This window comes from Muscardinus avellanarius, assembly GCF_963383645.1.
Source record: "Muscardinus avellanarius genome assembly, chromosome: 3".
Classification (NCBI taxonomy): Eukaryota; Metazoa; Chordata; class Mammalia; order Rodentia; family Gliridae; genus Muscardinus; species Muscardinus avellanarius.
In genome coordinates this window covers 40,099,742-40,122,297 of record NC_137788.1, presented here as the reverse complement: position 1 = coordinate 40,122,297, position 22,556 = coordinate 40,099,742, and the positions used below count along the sequence as shown (strand labels likewise).

The 22,556-nt window shown below is 43.1% G+C and overlaps 1 pseudogene across 1 annotated transcript; it reads left to right on the top strand.

Annotated features, from left to right (window-relative positions):
- The first annotated feature begins 626 nt into the window (after nucleotides 1-626).
- LOC308260074 (polyadenylate-binding protein 4-like) lies at nucleotides 627-19,380 on the top strand (annotated as a pseudogene). Its single transcript has 5 exons — nucleotides 627-647; nucleotides 1,979-2,011; nucleotides 2,381-2,510; nucleotides 15,922-15,972; nucleotides 18,186-19,380. The product of its transcript is annotated as a polyadenylate-binding protein 4-like (transcript).
- The last annotated feature ends 3,176 nt before the right edge of the window (nucleotides 19,381-22,556 follow it).

Sequence of the window (22,556 nt, the reverse complement as noted above, 5' to 3'; positions counted from 1 at the left end):
AAGTGAAAAGAAATTGAAGTGTCTGATGTTGCTTCCTTTGAAGTCACATCCTGGCTCCACAGGCTTCGATCTGCCATGAACTTTTATTTCCTCTAATAGGATCAAACCTGGTCCTCTGACCTAGCTCAGTTCTCAGAACAACAAAGTGTTCCTATTTGTTGTCCTAAAATATATACTGTTTTCTGAATTAAGACAATTCTCATAATAACTTTCCCCTCACATTCAAATAAAAATATATCAATATGAGAAGCCATGTTTAACTTCATAATAAAACTTTGGGAGAAAATAGGCAGCACTTTACAAATGTTTGCTTTAGGGCCTCAGTTTCTCTAGTGCATCTGCCTTATATAGTAGAGAAACTCCATCAGAATATTAGAGACATAGGAGAGAGCTAAGCCATAACAGCACAGGCCTTCTGGGGAAACTGAGAAAGTCAAAGCCCCTCCCACTACAGGACGAGTGGGAGCAGCTGAGCAGTCAGGACTCCCCTCTGGAGATCTTTCAGCACATCTCTTGGTGACCCTGGACGCCATCATGAAGTGTGCCTTCAGCCACCAGGCAGCATCCTGTAGTTAAGACAGGTCAGTGATGACTCTCACCTGCAGTTTTTATTCTTACCAGCTGACATGGACTCACCTGAGAGGCAGGTGGGCAACTTGCATATTCACCTCCACTAAGAGGGAATTCCTGACCCCAGTTCCAGGCCAAGCTTTAATTCTTGACCACCCACTCTGTCACACCCACAGTCCCCTGATCCCAGTACAGGTGGAAGCCTGGCTGCTCATGCTAAATGACTGTAAGACAGAACTACGCTGTGTGTCAGTGTTACCTGTTTCCACCACAAAGGGAATTTCCACCCAGAGTCCACTTTTTCTCCAGGTCAGATCTTTCTACAGTTCGATCGGTTCTATCTTTTCCCACAGGAATTCCCAGTCCTTTACACAAGCCAGTGGGGGATTGGAATGAGGAATGCCTTTCACCAGAAAATGTCATCCACAGGCTGACATGTCCTGCCATGCATGTCTGTCAGGTTACCCATGAGCGCTCTCTCTCTCTCTCTCTCTCTCTCTCTCTCTCTCTCTCTCTCTCTCTCTCTCTCTCTGGCTCAGCCCAAAAGATAGGGCCATATTCCCTAAGACAGAGCCACACCATTTATTTTGTGCTCAGTATAACCTAGAACACATTCATGATGCATATATTCTAGTGTGAGTGTTGGGAGCCAAGATGTCAGGTGTCAGGAGCAGTACAAGAATTACTGGTGTCATCATATTGTTGAATGAGACCCATCCCACAAGCATTCGACACTTCTCCTAAGAGGAGGCCTGACCTCCTTGAAATCAGCAAGATCCCAAGAAATAAATGTCACCCTCTAGATTAAATGTCAACCTCCAGATATCAGCCCTAAATAACTGTCATTACTTGAGAAGTGCATGGGAGAGAGAGAGAGAGAGAGAGAGAGAGAGAGAGAGAGAGAGAGAGAAGAGAGAGAGAGAGAGAGAGAGAGAGAGAGAGAGAGAGAGAGAGAGAGAGAGAGAATGATACAGGGACTAGGGAGATATGGTTCTTGCTTTAATTCAAGGAAAATTATGGAGAGCATTAAATACCATGCTATGTATCAGACATGGTTCAGAATCTGAGGAGCTCTCAGGGTGATGGAAGAGAGAAACTAATGACCAGATCTGAGCCCCCCCTCCCCGCTGGCCATTGTAGGAATCCACCCATTGAGTCACTTGCCATTGGCTTTGATTCTATCCCTGCTATAACCAAGTTTTGTGAACATAAAAAAAGATGAGACTTATTGAAATTTCAGTATCTCATGGAAATGAGTATAACACAGTGTCTTTCCTGAAGGGTATCTGTGAATATTGAGTTAATATATATTCTCCAATAGCTCATGAAAGACATTTGATGAATGTATATTATCATATCACTTATTATAAGCTGTGAGTCTCCAATGTCCTTTTGCTCTTATTCCCAGATTCGTGGTTTTCTGTTCTTCACCTATGCTCAGGTACTTACTGCACCTACCCAACGCCCCTTTAATAAGATCATACTATTCAAGGTGATCATTTCTGACTCCCAGGCCATTCGTTCATGCATGTACCCTGTTGGCCAAGGGATCAGAGATCCACCCCATCAGCATGATTAGTCTTTGTCCCCTACCTGTCCCACAGGTATCATAGTCACAATCTCCATTTATGCTCTTCAACACAACCTGGAACTGTGGCCAAAACCCAGAGGTATGAAGGCCTTGGGAGGAGGAGAGGGGTGATCTCTCAGGACCAACCCCTCTTCCTATTTCCACCTCCATGCACCTTCTCACTGGTTAAAAGCAGGTGCTTGACCCCTACCTGTTCTGGCCCTGGCGCTCTCTTTGCAGGTATTTGACCCTTCTTGGTTTGCACCGACCTGCTTGACACAGCCCCTCCTTCCTGCACTTCCCAGGGGGATCAAGGTGAGGTATCCTCTACATGGTAATGGAGATGGTGTAGAACAGAGGAGTCTGGCACGTACCTGATGTTCGTGATTCTCTGGGTTCCAATATTGCATCTTCAGGTCAGCCTTGGTTTGTTGATGTTTGCAGATAGGATGTGTCATGTGGGTGTCTCTGTGCTCAAAAGAAAGGTGGCATTTTAGGAAAAACCATAGCAATTTTGGCACACTGCTTTTCCCAGTGGCCAGCCAAAAACTGATCCCACAGGGTTTCAAACTTCAGTGAACCCTTCAATGTTCAATTTTATTTTATTTATTCATACTTTCATTGCTGTGATGTAATTATACATCACAGAGAGATTCAAAGTGGTATATTCATGCATGCACACATCACTTGCAGTATTTTTCTCCATATCCCATTCTATTCCTCCCTCTTCCCTTCCCACACACATTAGTAAGATTGAGTGTGAAACCTTCATATATTGGCATAACATTATTTGAACTGTTCCCTTCCTCCAGCCTCATTTATTTTATTTATTTTAAGTTCAACTAACTTAAGTCAAATATAATTGTATTTAAAGGTATGTTTCTCTGTACTAAGTCCAGTGCTAAGATATAGGATCACAAAGATGCTGTAACATCTTTGTTAAGCAAGAACAGAAAGGTGTTGTACAGAACAGACCTACCGTTGAGACACACATCATTCCCTATTTTATTCATTCTCCCATCCCTTAGTGTGCTGTTTGTGGAATACTTCATATCCCTGGCACTCTCCCAGGCCCTGGACTGAGATGTTTTCTTGAATAATGCACTTGATGGCACCTTGGAACCTGGGAAGGAGAAGGACAGCCAGAGAGGGGTGAGGACCACCTGGTCACTGGTCTGGGCATTGAGGATGTGCAGGCCCAGGTGGAGGGAGTAGATTAACCAATCACTGACTATTTTTTGTGCTACTAGGGATTTAACCCAGGGAAATTTTACCTCTGAGCTATATCCTCAATCCTTTTATTATCATTACTTTTCATTGTTTATTTTGTTTTAAAACAGGGTCTCTCTAGGTTGCTAAGAGTCTCACTAAGTTGCTGAGGTTGTCTTCCAACTTGCGATCCTCCCGTTTCAGCCTCCCAAGTACTGGGCTTACAAGTGTGCACCACTACTCCTAGCAATCACTAACACTTAAAATGATAAAAGTTGTTAAGACTGTTGCTTAGTGTGCTGGCATTGTCCTAGCAGACATTTCATGCCTCTGAGAGGCATGAAAATATCCTCAAATGATGCAAATAAAAACCACAATAAGAAACCCCTTATAGTAGCTAAATTATTTAAGGAAAATAAGGAATGCTGGGCAGAATTTTGACAAATTGGAATTTTTCTGCATTGCAGGTAAAGGTAAATTGATATAGCCAATTAGGAAAACAAGATGGTGATGGTAGTGCCTCAGAAAACTATAAGTAAAATTAAGGACCATCATGAATAACAGATGGAAACTCTAGAATAAATGCATAAATTTGGGAACATATGTAACTGATTGAAAATGAATCATTGGGACATAGAAGGCCTGAACAAATCAATAAAAAGACATTATTAAAAATAATAATGAGAGCCAGGCATGGTGGCACATGCTTGTAATTCCAGTACTCAGGAGGCTGAGGCCCCCTGCAACTTAGTGAGACCCTGTTTCAAAATAAAGAATAAAAAATAGGGCAGAGGATGTAGCTTGGAGGTCGAATGCCCCTGGGTTCCTCCTCAGACCCCCCCTAAATAATAATAATAAGGTACCTAGAAATATATATGTACATACATATATATTATAAAGAGATAACTAAGGAATACCATATAAAAAAGACAAATGCATCTTTTTTTTTTCTGGGTCAATCTCATCTTTATTGCGCCGACTCTGACTTTGTTTTTCCAGAGGTATTTATACACAGCTACAAGTCAATCAACATTCTCGTGCTACCACCACCAGAATACAATAAAGACCAATACAAAACACATCATTACAGATAGGCCTATCAGTACCCTCGTGTCATCACCACCTGATCCTCTCTCAGACCTCTTTGGACTTTCTTTTTTTAAAATTTTTTATTTTTTATTGGTGCAATGTATTCATACATCATAATGGTATAAAGAAAATATTTTTGTAGACATACATGCACACATCGCCCAGTTAGCCCCTACCCGATCCCCACCCCGTTCCCTCCCCATCCCTCCTTTCCATGCTTGGCTTAGTGGTTGACATCTAGTTTTATAGCAATTATCCAATATTAACGATGATAATCGCACAAAACAGTTTCATTTGTCTGATACCAAGCTTTTAATGACTAAAAGATAATAGTTCAATATTTCTTTTTGCTTTCTTTCTTACCAGAGAATATTTTTTTCTTTTCTTTTTTTTAGGTGAAGCTATCATACATTTATTTATTTATTTTTCAGAAAAAATCTATCCTGATATGGAATATGGACTCTAGGTACCCAAAACAATCTCAAAGGAGAACAAAGCTAGAAGATGTATATTTTCTGATTTCAAACCATATAAAGCTACAATAATTGAAACAGTGTAGTACTGTTCCAGAGGCAGATATATAAACTATTGGAGTTAAATAAAAGCCTAGAGCTAAATTCTTCCCTATATTGTCAAGTTATTTTTGACAAGGTTTCCACGAACATTTGGCGATGGAAATACTAATCTTTTAACTAAATTTTGTTGAAAAATAATAATTACATTAAAAATAATAAAATTGGACCCTTACCTAACATATTTACAAATATTAACTCAAAATAGATAAAAGACCTAAAGTATAAATCTTAATACTATAAACTTTTAGGGACTTCCGGGAAGATGGCGACCGAGAAAAGCGGGGCTTAAGAGCCCCGCTAACAACAAACCTCCATTACCACAAAATCAGCGCCTTTCATAGCCAGAAAACACCATCACCAGTGAAACAAAAAATCACCAGGCTCCAGAGAGAAAGCGGACTGAGAACAGAGCCACAGAGGAGATAACCGGCCTATCGTCCGAGGACGCGGCAGATGCGGCGGCAGCAGCGCCATACTGCCGGCGAATTCACGGGACGGCTACAGCAAGCCGAGGTGAGCCACTGCGGAACAGCCAGGCGGGATTTCTCCGCGCAGAGAGCATCTAAAGTTCCCAGTGGCCGAGCTCAGCACACGCTGCAGGGATTCAGAGTGGAAACCAAAACCAAGAAGAAAAACACCAGCCCCACAGCCGAGGGCGTAGCAGCGGCGCCATATTGCCACCGGCGGCAGCAGCACCGAATCCAGCGAGGCCAGTACAGCTACATCTGCGTACTCAAGAACAGTGAGTCAAATTGCGGGCCACAGAGGAGAAATCCCAGTACTGTACTCACTGGGACTTGACCCAGTGGGGGAGGGGCGGTGGCAGAGATATCACACCATAGGAGAACGTGCAACCTGGCACCCCCCACAGTCTAAAGCAGCCTCTATCGACTCTCTGGGTCGGAGACTCTGTGATACAACCCAGTAAAGGAGTAGTGGGGTCTGAGATACTACTGACTCGAGATCCAGAGCACCTTAAGTGAAGTCATAGTGACCCAAGGGAAGAACCCAGAGAAGGCACAAACATCCGAAATCATGGGAAAGAGGAATAATACTGGAGCAATAAATGCCCACAACCCCACAACATCAGAACCCGATAAAACAGAAAATCAGAGATTTCTAGAAGATCAAATCAGGAAAATAACTGTAGAAATAATAGAGGTGCTTCGAAAAGAACTCAGAGAGAGCCAAAAAGAGATAAAGGATGCAATTAATGAAGTAAAGGCCTCAATTCAAAGCACAAACAACCGATTAGAACACATGGAGAACAGAATCTCGCTCTTAGATGATGAGCAATCCAAAAATGAACGCATAGTTTCTAATCTAGGAAAAAATATCCGACAGCAGGAATCTGATATTGAAGAAATATGGGCCCATTTTAAGAGAGCTAACCTAAGAATAATTGGAATAGAGGAGGGAAAAGAAAGTGAAACCAAAGGGATCAACAATCTCTTCAAGGAAGTAATAGCAGAAAATTTTCCAGATATAGAGCAAGAGGTCGATACACAGGTCCAGGAAACTTATAGAACTCCCTTTAGACAGGATCGGAGAAGAGGATCCCCACGCCACATAATTGTCAAAATGACCAATGTGGAAGCCAAGCAGAGAATCTTAAAGGCAACAAAAGCAAAGGGCCAAGTGACATTCAGAGGCAAACCAATTAGAATCACTCCAGACTTCCCAAACCAAGTCATGAGAGCCAGAAGGGCTTGGAGTAACATATTCCAAACTCTGAAAGAAAAAAACTTCCAGCCAAAAATTTCCTACCCAGCAAAACTTTCTATCAAATTAGAAGGAGAAATAAGAAGCTTCCATGACAAACAGAAACTGAAGGAATTTATGTCTTCAAAACCAGCACTAGAGAAAATACTCAAAGAGATTAACTACAAAGAAGAAATAGGTAACACACTCCAGAACTAGAGAAACAAGATTTTCCATCCAACAAACAACTAAGATTGGTTATCTGTGGAGATTCATTATTTATGTTAGTCTTTTACCTATCTGTAAAGGGTATTGTTTGCCTTTATTGTTGTTAATTTTTAGGATTTCTAGTTGGAATTTTAATATACCTTCAGATATAGCATTTGGAAATATTTTATCCCATTCTATTAGTAACTGTTAACTCTGTTTACATTGTCTTTGGATATACAATTTTTTTTTAGGGAGTTTGTATACTCCTCTGTTGCCTGTGCCTTTGAAATCATAACCAAGAAATCACTGCCAATTTCAATGTTGTGAGGTTTAATGACCCAGATTTTCTCCTAAAAGTTTATAGTCTTAAGATTTATATTTAGGTCTATTATCTATTTTGAGTTAATATTTGTATATGGGATTAGGTAAGGGTCCAATTTTATTCTTTTCCATGTAATTATTATTTTTTAACAATATTTAGTTAAAAGATTAATATTTCCACCACCAAATGTTCGTGGAAACCTTGTCAAAAATAACTTGACAATATAGGGAAGAATTTAGCTCTAGGCTTTTATTTAACTCCAATGGTTTATATATCTGCCTTTAGAATAGTACTACACTGTTTCAATTATTGTAGCTTTATATGGTTTGAAATCAGAAAATATATATCTTCTAGCTTTGTTCTTTTTCAAGATCGTTTTGGGTACCTAGAGTCCATATTCCATATTAGGATAGACTTTTTTCTGAAAAATAAATATATAAATATATGATAGTTTCACCTAAAAATAGAAAAAAAATATTCTCTGGTAAGAAAGAAAGCAAAAAGAAATATTGAAATGTTATCTTTAAGTCATCAAAAGCTTGGTATCAGACAAATGAAACTGTTATGTGAGATTATCATTTTTAATTTTAGATAAATTGCCATAATACTAGATGTCAACTACTAAGCCAAGCATGGGAGGGAGGGATAGGGAGAGAATGGGGTGGGGATTGGGTGGGGGCTGACTGGGAAAAGTGTGCATGTATGTCTACAAAAGTATGTATCCTACTATGATGTATGAATACAGTGCACCAATAAAAATAAATTAAAAAAATGTAATCTCATAAAGCACAGCAAGAATGGAAAGCTTAAATATGTGGGCTAGCTTGGTCTCTTACATTTAATTGTACACGTTATTAAAAATTGGAAAATATAAAAAAAAAACTTTTAGAAGAAAATCTGGGTCATAAAACCTCACAACATTGAAATTGGCAGTGATTTCTTGGTTATGATTTCAATGGTGCAGGCAACAAAAGGGTAAATAAACTCCCTAAAAAATAAAAAAATATTGTATATCCAAAGACAATGTACACAGAGTTAAAAGTTACTGATAGAATGGGATAAAATATTTCCAAATGCTATATCTGAAGGTATATTAATATTCCAATTAGAAATCCTAAAAATTAGCAACAATAAAAGCAAACAATACAATTTAGAGATAGGTAAAAGACTAACATAAATAATGAATCTCCACAGATAACCAATCTTAGTTGTCTGTTGGATGGAAAATCTTGTTTCTCTGGTTCTGGTGTGTGTTACCTATTTCTTCTTTGTAGTTAATCTCTTTGTGTATTTTCTCTAGTGCTGGTTTTGAAGACATAAATTCCTTCAGTTTCTGTTTGTCATGGAAGCTTCTTATTTCTCCATCTAATTTGATAGAAAGTTTTGCTGGGTAGGAAATTTTTGGCTGGAAGTTGTTTTCTTTCAGAGTTTGGAATATGTTACTCCAAGCCCTTCTGGCTCTCATGACTTGGTTTGGGAAGTCTGGAGTGATTCTAATTGGTTTGCCTCTGAATGTCACTTGGCCCTTTGTTTTTGTTGCCTTTAAGATTCTCTGCTTGGCTTCCACATTGGTCATTTTGACAATTATGTGGCGTGGGGATCCTCTTCTCTGATCCTCTCTAACGGGAGTTCTATAAGTTTCCTGGACCTGTGTATTGACCTCTTGCTCTATGTTTGGAAAATTTTCTGCTATTATTTCCTTGAAAAGATTGTTAATCCCTTTGGTTTCACCTTCTTTTCTCTCCTCTATTCCAATTATTCTTAGGTTAGCTCTCTTAAAATGGGCCCATATTTCTTCAATGTCATATTCCTGCTGTCAGATTTTTTTTTCGAAATTAGAAACTATGCGTTCACTTTTTGAATGATCATCTTCTAAGAGCGAGATTCTATTCTCCATGTGGTCTAATCGGTTGTTTGTACTTTGAATTGAGGCCTTTACTTCATTAATTGCATCCTTTATCTCTCTTTGGCTCTCTCTGAATTCTTTTCCAAACACGTCTATTATTTCTACAGTTATTTTCCTGATTTGATCTTCTATAAATCTCTGAATTTGTGTTTTATCGGGTTCTGATGTTGCGGGGTTGTGGGCATTCATTGCTCCATTGTTATTCCTCTTTCCCATGATTTTGGAAGTTTGTGCCTTCTCTGGGTTCTTCCCTGGGTCACTACAACTTCACTTAAGGTGCTGTGGATCTCGAGTATATGGTATCTCAGTTCCCACTACTCCTTTACTGGGTTGTATCGCAGAGTCTCAGACCCTGGGAGTCAATCGAGGCTGCTTTAGACCATGGGGGGTGCCAGGTTGGGCGTTCTCCTATAGTGTAATATCTCTGCCACCACCACTCCCCCACTGGGTCAAGTCCCTGGGAGTACAGTACTGGTATTTCTCCTCTAGGGGCCTCAATTTGACTCAGTGTTGAGTGCGCAGATGAAGCTGTCGTGGACTCGGTGAATTCGCTGCTGCTGCCACCGGTAGAAATATGGCGCCGCTGCTGCGCCCTCGGCCGTGAGGCTGGCATATTTCTTTTCTGTTTTTGAACTCCACTCTGGGTCCCTGCAGGGTGCGCTGAGCCTTGCCCCTGGGAGCTTTAGATGCTCGCTGTGCCGAGAGATCTGCCGAATCCCGCCCGGCTGTTCTGCAACGGCTCACCTCGGCTCGCTGTCCGCTGCTCCTCTCTGCAGCTTGGTAGGGTGTTGAGTGTGTTGGTCTGGTGCCTTCCGGTGAACTCGCTGCTGCCGCCAGCAGTAAGGCACTGCTGCCGTGTTATCGGGTGTGAGGCCGGCGTATCTCCTCTCTGGTTTCTGAACTCCGTTATGAGTTCCCTTCCTCTCTGGAGCCTGGTGCTGCAAGGCAAAATGGCGCCCGCCGCTTCATGCCGCAGCTCCGGCTGCAGCACTGCGGTCTGGTTTCTGGTGTCTCGTTTTTCCAGCCCTCTTTTTCTCTGTCCTTTAAAATTACATTTTTTGTTTCTCTGCTGATGGTGTTTTCTGGCTATGAAAGGGGCTGATTTTGTGGTAATAGAGATTGGTTGTTAGCGGGGCTCGTAAGCCCCGTTTTGCTCCATCGCCATCTTCCCGGAAGTCCCCCAAATGCATCTTAACAAATGCACAAATATAGACCTCAGAAAACACAAGAGAAAAAGTCAACAAGACACCTCCAAATATTTATAACCTCTCAATAACTGAATCCAAATATATTAAAGTAGAAAAAATCCTGAATACATAATTCAAAAGGTTCATTGTTAAAATGATCCATGAATTAAAAGGAGATCTAAGGAATGAACTAAGAGAGAAAGTACATAATGAAAAAGAGCAGTTTAGCCGGGGGTTGGCGCACACTTGTAATCCCTGCACTTGGGAGGCAGAGACAGAAGGATCATGCAGGTTTGAAGCTAGCTGTGCTGGCTTAAGAGACCCTGTTTCCAAACTTATTTTATTATTATTATTATTATTATTATTATTATTTTATTTAATTGGTGCATTGTAATCATATATCACATTGGAGTACAAGACTTGAGAGGATATACAAGCACACATCATCCAATTAGCCCTCATCCAGCCCCCATCCCATTCCCTCCCCCTCCCTCGATCCCATGCTTGTTTGGTGATTAACTTTGATACATTTGTTTATGTACCTCCTGCGTTTTAAAGAGGCTCCATCCTCCCCTATTCCATACCCTCTGATTGGTCACCTTAGTTGCTTCACTATAGGACCTTTTCTATAGTTCGACCTCTTCCTGTTGCCCCTTTCCTCCTAGTTTTTGCTGCTTAGGAGAAGCATCTGATTTTTATTTTCTGCGCTATTTCTCTATGCATGCCGCGTTGCAAGTACCGATCCCACTTTTGATGGCCCCAGTAGTGGCCTAGCTACCCGGTGGACTGATCCAGACCTTGCTGGCTCAAGCAGCAGCCTTGCCTCATGGGAGGCCCCGATTCTGGTCTCGCTGACCCTGTCACCAACCTAACCCCTCATCTGGCTCTGATCCAGGCCTCAGAGGCCCCAGTTGAGGCCTTGCCTCACGGAAGGCTCCAATGCCAGCTGCTGGTCCTGGCACTGGCCTAACCCCTCGGCAGGCTCCGATCCCGGCCTCAGAGGCCCCAGCACCGGCCTTGCCTCACGGAAGGCTCCGATGCCAGCCATTGGCCCCAACACCGGCCTAACCCCTCGGCAGGCTCTTATCCTGGCCTCGGAGGCCCCAGCACTGGCCTTGCCTCACAGCAGGCTCCGATGCCAGCCTCGCTGGCCCCAGCATCGGCCTAACCCCTCGGCAGGCTCCAATCCTGGCCTCGGAGGCCTCAGTAGCGGCCTTGCCTCACGGAAGGCTCCGATGCCAGCCGCTGGCCCCAGTACCTGCCTAACCCCTCGGCAGGCTCCGATCCTGGCCTTGGAGGCCCCAGCACCGGCCTTGCCTCACGGTGAGCTCTGATCCCGGCCACGCTGGTCCTGGCACTGGCCTAACCCCTCAGCAGGCTCCAATCCCGGCCTCGGAGGCCCCAGCACCGGCCTTGCCTCATGGCAGGCTCCAATGTCGGCCTTGCTGGCCCCCAGCATCAGCCTAGCCTGCCATAAGGCAAGGCCGGTGCTGGAACCTCCAAGGCCGGGATTGGAGCCTGCCGAGGTGTTAGGCCAGTGCTGGGGCCAGTGAGGCCGGGATCAGAGCCTGCCGTGAGGCAAGGCCGGGGCTGGGGCCTTCGAGGCCGGAATCAGAGCCTGCCGAGTGGTTAGGCCGGTGCCGGGGCCAGCAAGGCTGGGATCGGAGCCTGCCGTGAGGCAAGGCCGGTGCCGGGGCCAATGGCCAACATTGGAGCCTGCCGTGAGGCAAGGCCACTACTAGGGCCTCCGAGGCCGAAATCGTAGCCTGCCAAGGGATTAGGCCAATGCTGGGGCCAGTGAGGCCGGGATCGGAGCCTGCCATGAGGCAAGGCTGGTGCTGGGGCCTTCAAGGCTGGGACTGGAGACTGCTGAGGGGTTAGGCCGGTGCCGGGGCTAATGGCCGGCATTGGAGTCTGCCGTGAGGCAAGGCCAGTGCTGGGGCCTCCAAAGCCAGGATCAGAGCCTGCCGAGGGTTTAGACCGGTGCTGGGGCCAGCGAGGCCGGCATCAGAGCCTGCCATGAGGCAAGGTCGGTGCTGGGGCCTCCGAGGCCAGGATAAGAGCCTGCTGAGGGGTTAGGCCAGTGCTGGGGCCAATGGCCGGCATCGGAGCCTGCCGTGAGGGAATGCCGGTGCTGGGGCCTCCAAAGCCAGGATCGGAGCCTGCTGAGGGGTTAGGCCAGTGCCAGGGCCAGCGTGGCTGGGATCAGAGCTCACCGTGAGGCAAGGCCAGTGTCGGGGCCTCCGAGGCCGGGATCGGAGCCTGCTGAGGGGTTAGGCTGGTGCCAGGGCCAGCAGCTGGCATCGGAGCCTTCCGTGAGGCAAGGCTGCTACTGAGGCCTCCGAAGCCGGGATCAGAGCCTGTTTTCAAATTTAAAAAAGTATAAAATAGATCTGGGAGTGTAGCCCGGAGGTAGAGAAGAAGTGTTTCCAGGGACCCCAGTACCACCAAAAAAAAAAAAAAAAAAAAAACAGTTTAATATAAAAAGATAGAGATTCTGAAAAAGAGTCAAAGAGAAATCCTAGAAATAAAAAATACAGTAAATTAAATCATTAATTCACTTGAAGCCTTACCAATAGTTTACACCACATAAAAGATAGTACTTCAGGCCTTAAAGACAAAATACTTAAATGTAAACATTTAGTCCAAAATTAAAAAAAAAAACCACGATTCAGAATACATAAGAATTCTGGTACAATTAATTAAGAGACCAATCTTAGGAATCACTGGAATTGAAGAAGAAACCCAAATACAGGCTAATGGCATTAATATGAAATAACAGCAGAACAAACTCCAAACCTTGGTAATGAGGTGGACATCCATGTACAGGAGGCATTTAGAACCCAAATAAACATGACAAAAAACTCTCTATGACACATTATAATTAAAATGCCTAACATACAGAATAAGGATATAATTTTTAAAGCCTCAAGAAGAAAAATCAAATTACATTTAAAGGTAAACAAATCACAACAATTTCTGATTTCTCAACAGAAATCCCCAGGACCATAGGATCTTGTTTAGAATGAGTCCCAGGTTTGGAGCAAAGGTTTGGAGAAAGCACAAATAGATCATCAGAAATAGCTCCAAATGCCTAATTTCTTTTGAAAGACCCAGAACTATGTCCCTGTGGTTGTCCTGTTCTTTACTTAAAGCTCTAAACTAAAAACAAAAGATGATTTTTAAACATTCATCTTTCCCCTAATATCAGACCCAAAAGGACCAGGAGCTGGAAGACGTTCTGACATTAGTAGAGAAACTCCCAAGCGCCTGCTGACAGTGGCTCTGGGGGATCAAAGTGCACCTCCTCATCTAGGACCCCAACTACATGAAGGCGATTCTGGGGAAATCAGCTGAGAGCAAAACCTCATCCCAACTGTAGCAGATTTTCCCTCTTGGGCATATGTCCTGGGTCTGCAAAATTCCAAAAAAATATGGTTTCATCCACCAATATTTAAATACTCTACTTACTGTTCATCCTGAGCACAACCCATCCTAAGACCAACAGTACTTACTTGGTACTAGGCCTTTGAAACTAAATTAGTCTGTTAAGCAATTTGCCCCAGATCTGAGAAACAGATTTTATATTCACACTGACTTGGGCCTGAAACATCTATTTAAATGTCAACTATCCTGGGTCATAGGATGACTAAGCCATTGCCCTTTGTAGAAAAACCAAAAAGGCTCATGGTACCTACAAAATTCTTGGTTCCTTGGATTGGTCTATGCATCTAAAGTAGGGCTATGATATACCCCCCGGTTATATGTTTCCAGTCCTATATCTTTGGCTTACAGAGACCAAGTGACAGACTAAAGGAGTCACAACCGATTCCTACATCAACTCTCATTTCTCTTCTAGCTAGACCCTTACTCCTTCCAAGGAGTCACATCACCTCTCCAAATGTTCTCAGCTTGACATTTAATTATGTCCCTTCTTGAACACCTCCAATGCTTTTTCAACCTTTGTCTAATAACTGTCACAATCATAGTAGATACATCAGTCCAGCTGGTAAAGTCACATTCCTAAATGCACCATGTTCTTCTTGATTTTGTCTAAGAAATTCCACCTTCTTTAGGGTTGTCTTCTCCAATTCTACTCCATGTTTTCTTCTCAGTTATCCCAATGGTCCCTTTGATTCCTTCTCCTCCAGACATGTACACATACCCATCCCAGGCCCAGGGTACAGTATGTTCCTGTTAAATGGGCAGACATGGTTCTAGAGTCAAAGGATGTTGACCCCAGTCTTCCACTATGACATCCTGAAGCGTGTAAAGTTCATTGTTCAATTCCCTGAACATACTAACTGTTCATTAAATATTAGCTTTATCATATCATGAGCCCAACTTAATGAAGAACTTGGTATTCAGAGAGGGGAAAAGATCAATCACAACCACAGTTCAAAGCTAATTTCTGCCCCTCATGATGAGGAGAGACATGTGTGCTGAGTAAGGTAGGATCAGGGCCAAGGTCCAAGAGTCCCTGGAGGGGAAGGTGAGCTGGACAGAATTCTCTTTCAACACCCAATAGAACTGTTTATCATTTCAGTTATTTATTTGTTTCTTTTTTTCAACAAATATTTGAAAGCAGAAAGTAACCATAGAACAAACCATAGAACAAAGGTAAAGTTGAATGTGACAAGCTATAAATATCTGCATATCCTCTACCCTTGTGTTTTGGCTGGGCTTAGGGTTCAAGGAAGAAAGAAAAAAATCCTGGCCACAAGGGATGAAATCACTTATCTTGAGGTAAAACAAAGATGGAGGGAGCATGAAAGAGCATTTGGATGGCAAGAGAGAAATCCATTAGGAGCAAAAGCAGCCTCCAGGAGAGTAGGCTTTTAAGGGGCTCTTGCTGAAATATATTTTGCATTTTAATCTCTGCATTTTGAACATTGTATTTTACCGAGGGAGAGATAATTATGGAAAAAGAGTGAGGAATGTGGAGGTGAACATGTCCTCTGTGACTTTGTTGGGGACCATTTGGATTTCTAACACCCACTGGATTAACTCCTGTGCATTCTTCAAGACTTTATTTAAGTCTTCACATTCCCTGGTGGGCATTTCGTTCCTCCAGTACAGCCTTAACATATTTTATTGTACTTATTTTGTTTTCTGCCTTTGCCACTAGATTATGAGGTTAAGAAAATTTTCAGCAAAAAAAAAAAATTAGTGAAGGAATGAGTAATGGGATGCTTGGAAAGGAGGTTATTATCCCACTTTACAAAAGAAAACTCTTAGCCTCAGAAAGAATAAGTTGCTGGCTACATATGTCCTGAGGCTGACCAGGGCTTCGAGCCCCCTGAGTCCAAGTCCAGTGCTTCGTTCATCAGCAGTCAATCTGGATCACAACTGGAATGTGGGCTGTACGAAATCCAGGGAGCATTTCAGAGGCATCTGGGAAAGGCAGTTTTGGAATCCAATAGGAAAGATTTCTAATCCTTCTGTGGGCTTTCAGTGGCTATTTTCCTCTTAACCCATCATTTTCCCAGTCCACAATTAGTATTACTGAAATGGGTAATATCACACCCAGCCACAACTTACTGAACATTTGATAAACTAGACGGTAAATTGCTTAAATCCAGTTCATGTTTTCCCTGAAGCTATCTATTCTCCACCAACTAGCATACTGTCAGGTACATAGTAGGTGATGATTAAATACTAGTGAGTAATATGGAGAGGGGAAGGAGGGCATTATATGATGATTGCAACTGATAGCTGATAAAGCTTTTTTTCTTTGTTTCCCAAGATAGATCCTTTAGTTTAGTTACCTATGGACATTAAGATCTAAGCTCTGCCCTCACTCCTTGATTCTTCAACTGTGGAAGGAAAAAAAGAGGACCAGATTGGACATTTTGTGATTGTCTGGAGAATCAGAGCAAGAGATCTAGACAAGATCAGAGATCAGGGTTGGTGAGATCCTGGACAAGATGAGTGGAAGCTCCCTTGCACCAATTGGTACAGAAAAGCTCTTGCCAGCCATGCTCAGAGAGCACAGGACCCTAGAAACTCACTCTAATTACTATTCCTAGTCCTGTAGGTGAGAAGAAGGAGCTCAAACTCAACCACATGAACAAAGGTGTCAGTGTCCAAGTCTCAGAGGATGGGAGAGGTGGAGACCTGACACTGACCCAAGGGAATGATGAGACCAGCAAGAAGGAGAGGCCTAAATGTCCACATGTAGAAGAATTACATGGACTCGTTAATTACATATACACAAAGAAACCAAAAATGGATAGATTTTTTTAAAAGTCCATCAAGTGACAGAAAATATTTCCTTTAAGGAAAAAGATTGATAACTCAAGACCTGCAGTTCCTGCAGCTAACGTCAAGTTAAAGTCTCTTCTCTTCTCTTGAGTTTGCAGGTAGCGAGAGCCTCATAAGATTTAGAAAATGCCTGGGAAATATATTAGATACGTTCTTGGTTCTAGGTAGGATAGCATCCTTCCAGTCATGTTGTCATAGGTTAGATTCTCATTAGAGCCACTGTGCCATTTAGGTTCTCTGGTCTCAAGGGAAGTGGGGAAATAGGAAAAACTCAGGATGAGAGAAATAAATATTATTACAGGCAAAATATTAGGATTGAGTAAGAAAGAAAAAGAATATAATTTTGGCCACTGATTTCTTGTCCATACTAAATAGCTTCATCATGTAGGCAGTAGTTGTTACAAGAAGAATGATAACTTGCTTTTAATTTTAATAAGAACAAAAATAAATGAATTAAATAGAAATAGGAAAGATTAAGATTTGGGATGAGAAGAAACTTCCAAAAGAAACAGTAAAAACACTAGACTGTGTTGTGCAAGTTGGTTAGAAGTTAGGTCAACTTTACTTAATGCTTACTCAGAATGGTTTTATGGCTATTGGTCTACTTGAAAGGTCTTTATGGGTAAAATCTGCATGCCTCCTGTGGGTGAAGCTAGACTCTTGAATGAGGACCATCCTAGCTTCTCTCCTCACCAGTTCTGTGGAGTTCCCAGTACCTACCATCTCTGCATAGTACACTTCTTTCTTATAGAACATGTCATATTCTGGATATGTAGAAGGCAGAAACAGGCTTTAGGCCAGGGCCCACTTGGAGGCTGGGTGTGAGGCTCATTTCTCTCTCTCATGTGTCTGGTTTTCAGAAGTCCCTGAGTCAGCTTACTGGGACTATCCTAAAGGAATGCCATCATGAAAAACTAACAGGTGTAAGCTCTGTTGTACTTGGGTAACAGTGCTGGTTATAAATGTGGTAAAACACCTAATATTTTTCATTTGTCATTATTTTTGTTGTTTATTTTTGTACTTTGTTCAACTAGGTGAAAGTAGAATGGTTGGTTTGTCAATAATAAGCTTTCATGTTCTGGTTGTTGCATTCATTTTACTTGTTTTACATGTTTTGATCCAGATTAACATGATAGGTATTCATTGAATTTAAGACTGTTTTTCACTGAAAAATGTTTTTCACTTAAATATGAATTTAGCTGGGTATCTTGGTGGTGCACGTGTATAATCACAGTACTTGGGAGGCTGAGACAGGAGGATCACAGGTTCGAGATCAGCCTCAGCAGCCTAGTGAGATTCTGTTTCAAAACAAACAAAACAAAAAATAAGCTGGGTATGGTGGCACATGCTTGTAATCCTAGCATTCGGGAGGCTGAGACCAGAGGATCGCAGTTTGCAGACAGCCTCAGCTACTTAATGAGGCCCTCTGCAACTCAGTGAGACCCAGTTTCAAAATAAAGAATAAAAAAAATAGGGCAGGGGGTGTGGCTCGGAGGTCGAATGCCCATGGGTTCCATTCCCAAACCTGCAAAAAGAAAAAAACCAAAAACCCCAAACCAAAAAAATACATTTTTAAAAAAAGGGCTGGATGCACAGAAGAAAGTGGAACGGCAGGCTGAATTAAAATGGAAATTTGAGCAGCTAAAACAGGACAGAATTAGTCGATACCAGGGGGTGAATCTCTACATTAAGAACTTGGATGACACCATTGATGAGGAGAAATTAAGGAAAGAGTTTTCTCCTTTTGGATCAATCACCAGTGCTAAGGTAATGTTGGAGGATGGAAGGAGTAAAGGGTTCGGCTTCGTCTGCTTCTCATCTTCTGAGGAAGCAACCAAAGCAGTCACCGAGATGAACGGACGCATTGTGGGCTCCAAGCCTCTATATGTGGCTCTGGCCCAGAGGAAAGAAGAGCGGAAGGCTCACCTGACCAACCAGTATATGCAGCGAGTGGCTGGGATGAGGGCACTTCCCGCCAATGCCATTTTAAATCAGTTCCAGCCTGCAGCTGGTGGCTACTTTGTGCCAGCAGTTCCACAGGGGCAGGAAAGACCTCCATATTACACACCTAACCAGTTGGCACAGATGAGGCCTAATCCACGTTGGCAGCAAGGTGGGAGACCTCAAGGCTTCCAAGGGATGCCAAGTGCTATGCGCCAGTCTGGGCCTCATCCAACTCTGCCATCTGGCTCCAACTGGTAATGCTCCGGCTTCTTGTGGCCTCCCACTACCACTCAGAGAGTCGGGTCTGAGTGCCCGGACCGCTTGGCTATGGACTTTGGTGGGGCTGGTGCCGCCCAGCAAGGGCTGACTGACAGCTTCCAGTCTGGAGGCGTCCCACAGCTGTGCCGAACCTCGCACCACGTGCTGCAGTTGCTGCCGATGCTCCTTGGGCTGTGGCACCTTACAAGGACGCCTCCAGCGTCCGCAGCCCCCACCCTGCCGTGCAGCCTCTACAGGTGCCCCAACCTGCAGTCCATGTGCAGGGACGGGAGCCCCTGACCGCATCCATGCTGGCTGCAGCTCCCCGACAAGAACAGAAGCAGATGTTAGGAGAACGCTTGTTCCCACTCATCCAAACAATGCATTCAGACTTGGCTGGGAAAATCACGGGCATGCTGCTGGAGATAGACAACTCTGAGCTGCTGCACATGCTGGAGTCCCCGGAGTCTCTACGCTCCAAGGTGGATGAAGCCGTTGTTGTTCTTCAAGCTCATCATGCCAAGAAAGAAGCTGCCCAGAAGGTGGGCGCTGTTGCTGTTGCTGCTACCTCGTAGACAAGGAAAAACCGATCCAAGAGCCAAATAACCCCTTACGGGATTAAGCTTAAAGTTTGAAGAATTCCTAGCTTGTCCTATGGACCTCAATATCAAGAACCACAAGTTAAAAATTTAATAGGTCATTTTGTATCAAAAGGTCAATTATAAAGCGCCTAGAATTTTTCAATTAAAAGAATATATTCTCTGGGTTCTGGTATGACCCAGGCAGTGTTGACTTCTTTTTGTATTGTGGGTTTTGATCCCCCCCCTCAAATTGGTTTTATTTGATGTACCCAAGTCTTAAGTTTCTCAATAAAGAAAAAATCTCCATAAAAAGGGGGTGGGGCTGGGGGTATAGCTTGGAGATAGAATGCCTCTGGGTTCAAACTCCAGTACCAGAAAAAAATAAATAAACAAATACTAACTTAGATGGTTTAAAATGTTTCAGAGGCCCTAAATTTCAGGAATGTGGTTTCTTTCTTGTTTTAGGAATTGTTTCCTGATATTGAAATAGATTTACAAATCAAATAAGAGTATAAAGAACTCCCCACAGCCAGGCGTGGTGGCACACACTTCTAATCCCAGTACTTGGGAGGCTGAGACAGGATGATTACAGGTTTATGACCAGCCTCAGCTACTTAGTGAGGCCTTCCACAACTTAGTGAGACCCTGTTTTAAAATAAAGAATAAAAAATAGGGCCAGGGGTGTAGCTCAGAGGTACAATACCTCTGGGTTTGATCTCTAATTTCCCCCCAAAAAACAACAAATTATTAAGTCAGTCAGTATGTACTGGGCATCACAGGCCTCTGCTCCATGCTCTGGGAAGCAGGGAGGTGTGCAATGCCTAGTTTCAGTCTTCAATGATTGTTGGATGAAGTATCTGAATACTAAATAAATGGGAACGATATTTATTCATATATAATCTTGATGATGACAATCACAGTTTTTTAAGGGCTAAGGAAATGTTTACATATAGTTTGAGGTCTTGTTTTATTTCTTTGTTGTAAGCTTTTCTCACATATTTTGAAATTCTTGAGAAACGTCATTTTCAAAGGCTACATACATCTAGCCAGCTGGTTTGCCATGCACCTTCTCATGGGAGCTTCTCTGAATAGCGAGGCATGTCCATATGCCCATATATGAAGTGGATCATCTGACAACTCTTCCTGCTACTTGGAAATACTGGATGAAAATATGAAATGCTCTTTGGAAGCTGTGAGAACTTCTTTATTGACTGGATGCTCAACCTAATCGTAATCTACAGACTAATTAACTGCAAAGGCTCTGGAACAAGGTTAACTGGAATAGAATTCTGGCTGCACATCTACCACCTGAGTGATCTTGGACACATAGCTAACCTCTTTCTTCCTTAGATTTCCCAACTATACTATGAAAAAAAAATTAAATATCCTGTTGGGTAGTGTTCTGTGAGTAGAAGCACATAAAGTTGTCTGTTCAGTACCCTGAGTATCCTAACTGCTCACTAAATGTACGCTATAATCACATTGTGAGCCCAATGGTAAAAACAAAAACAAAAACAAAAACAAAACTCTGGATTCAGAGAGGGAAAGAGTCACAATCATAATTCAAATCTAGTTCTGAAAAAAAGTATCTTCCACTACCACCTCTCATGTTGTTTGTGAAAAATGGTTGCTGATCCAAGTAGGGTAGAGTCACGGTCCAAGGGTTCTGGATGAAGGAGGGGTAGTACTATGTGCAGGTAGAAAACAAATAGTGAGGGGAAAGGTCAGCGGAATGGGGTATCAATTGTTCTATGCCTCTTTACTGGTTTTTTTTTTTGTACTAGGGATTAAACCCAGGGGTGTTCTACTTCCAAAGTACACCCTCAGTCTTCTTTTTTATTTTGAAACAGTGTCTTGCTAAATTTCTGAGGCTGGCCTTGAACCAGAAAACCTCTTGTTTCAGCCTGCCAAGTACTGGAATTACAGGCACGCGCTGCATCCAGTGCCTGGCTTTTCATTTTGGTTTTTTACAGGGCCCAGGATATAAGAGAGAAAGAACTCTGGACCCACAGGTTGTGTAAGAAAACATGGGTTACTGGAAAAGATAAAGGTGAAGGCTGTTGGGAACATTTCAGAAGCTGTTGGGGGAGTCAGTTTTGTTGGGGGAGTCAGTCCAACAAAAAAGTGTTAAGTCAGAGGGTACATGAGATCCTGGTGGGTCTCACAAGCATGGCTGCACCTTGGTAATGCAGGGCAGTCTGACCCAGTCTAAGGAGCAGTTACCAAAAATAGGAAAACAGTCACAAAGGAGTAATATTCCAACCCTGACCACAAAGGCCAACCCTCACCAACCATGAGCAACTGAGTCCGGCTGTTCCCAAAACCAGGCATTGCCCCCTCCCTTGCTCTCTCTCTGATATAAAAAGTTTCTTGCTTCCTCCTAGTGAGCTACTGTCTTGTGAGAGACAGCCCAGCAGCTAACCTCGCCTGCAATAAACTTTCCCTAAATGGACCGACCTCTGGGGTCTCTTGTCTCTTGGGTTGTGCCAATCATGGACTCTAGTTCTATTATGAAGTTTCAATGATGTCTGCCTCTTAAGAACATTTCTGTCATCAGTTTATATCACAGAAATAAGGGAAATAGTGCAGCCAGCAACTGGACTGTGGCGAACCAGACTGTGAATTCTTTTAAGTCAGGGTTCCTGTCTGTTTTCACTGGTGCTTTTCCTACTACCTACCATCCTGCTGGGCACACAGTAAGTGCTCATTGGAATATCATTAACAAGATGCCAGATTAGAGGCACCTGGCATACCTCCTTCCATAAACAAGGACCACAACAAAGAAAAAATAAATACTATGCAGGAGTGTTCGAAGAAGAATGCTGAAGCAATTGGGCTGTGGGAGAGATCTCATAGAGCCCAGAGACCCAGGATGGTGTTGTAAAGGAAACTAAGCACACAGCATCCACCACCACATCTTTCTAATGGAGATAAAACATGAACTCCACACAGTAGGAGGTCCTCAGCAGTCTGTACTGAATGCATGGTTCACGTGTTGAGCATGAATAGCCTTGATAAAGCATGCCCACCAAGGCCACAGGAAGAACCTGAGTAGCCCTTCCCACCCTCTAGCAGCCCTGGGAGGCAACAAGGCATCCCACCCTGAGCAGTGAGCGAAGTCACCATGAAGGCTCTTGTGCTCCTTTGGATAGTGACTGGCACCCAAGCCA